This window comes from Elephantulus edwardii, unplaced genomic scaffold (genome assembly GCF_000299155.1).
Source record: "Elephantulus edwardii isolate Elephantulus edwardi_28Jun2011 unplaced genomic scaffold, EleEdw1.0 scaffold00131, whole genome shotgun sequence".
NCBI classification, from domain to species: Eukaryota; Metazoa; Chordata; class Mammalia; order Macroscelidea; family Macroscelididae; genus Elephantulus; species Elephantulus edwardii.
Window position 1 is genome coordinate 3,972,963 of NW_006399881.1, and position 1,555 is coordinate 3,974,517.

General features: G+C 40.7%; 1 pseudogene; it reads left to right on the forward strand.

Moving 5' to 3' along the window:
- The window catches only part of LOC102860413, a 9,989-nt pseudogene that overhangs the window by 2,307 nt on the left and 6,127 nt on the right, over nucleotides 1-1,555 (forward strand).

Genomic DNA, 1,555 nt, shown 5'->3' on the forward strand with positions numbered 1-1,555 from the left:
AAATATTAAATAAATATAATTACCTTCTAGATCCTAAGCTTTCTCTCATCGTTCTGATTTCACAAATATGGCCTTCTGTCACAGGCCTTCAAAACCTATCAAGCCTTGTTTTTTAGAAGCAAGATCAGCAAAAATTTTCCTATCTTTTTTTTAAAAAATAACATTTATTATCTTGTTTACTGTTGCTGTGTGCTGTCAAGCCAGAACCAATTCATAGCTGACCCTCAGTGGGTTTTCAGAGGTAGGAAATTACACAGGAGTTGATAGCTCATCTGAGGCAGCCAGAGGATTCAAATTCAATACCTGTGTGTTGGCAACACAAGCAGGAGAGTTCAGGGCTAGTTCATAGGTCAAATGATCCTTCTTTTTATCTTTCCTGAATATTTTTTTTAAAGCTCCTTAATTAAACAGTTCCATAAGGAAAAGAATGCTGTCATCTAACTCAAGCCGAGGGCTGGATGCCTGAAAAGGAAAATATTTGTTGGCTACCACCTCCACAGGGTCACAAATCCACAGATGAAGGGATGATTTAAATGAGAAAGTGGTCTTCTAGCACTCTTGCCTATCTCAAGATTTATAAGTGAGGCTGTTAACCAGTGTATTCTCACCTACAGGAACTGTCAGGAAAACAGAGGCTCAGCTACAGTAATAATTCTTTGTCCAGGCATTAACAGCTTAAGTTTATTTATTAATAGATTATTCACAGGGCACATAATATGCTAGACACTGGGCTACGGAGAGGAGCAATACAACACTGTCCTCGACCTTGAAAGAGCCTAGAGAAAAAAACAAACCCACAAAAACCACACAGACTACCTGCACAGTGAATGATGGTAGCTCAGAGGAAAGACTCTTAATCTTGCTATTGGGGGAGGGTATTCAGAAAAGATTCCTGGGAAGAGGTAGGAAGTGTGGGAACTGAGTCTTGAAAATGTTTTCGAGCTGAAAGTGTGGGCAGGGGTTGAGGAACATTCCAGGGTCTGAGACATTAAAAAGTCCAGTGGTCCATAGAGAGAGAACTTGACTAAACATATGGGAAACTACGCAGTTCAATCTTGCAGAGCCCAGGGCTCAAGGAATGACAGTTCCTGACCAGAAAGCACAGTACAGTTTTTCATATTTTTGTCTGCTTGTTTGCTTTATCCTGATTGAAATCAACAGCAAGTCTCAGGTGAGGCCTTTGAAGAAAGCTTCTGAGTAATGGGGAAAGGGCTGGCATTTATAAGAAGAATCCAGCTTGCTTGGCCAAGTCAAGGTTTATGGTGTTGCCACCAAGGGAATTCTCAGCACCACCCAGGGGAGAACTGGAATCTGATGCTGGGTGCAGGAGGTCCCTTACACTTTGGACCAGAGGAAGAGAAGTGGAAATTGGAGAGGTGGGCATTTCTGTCTTTATTTCCTGTCTCTCCCCTTTTTATTTTTCCTTCTTTCCTTCCATCCATTCTTTCTTTCTTAACTGTGGTAAAAATAAACAAAACAAATCATATGCCAACTCAACATACACAATGTCTATACATACAATCTCTTTTCCATCCATCATGATGTTCCCTATTGG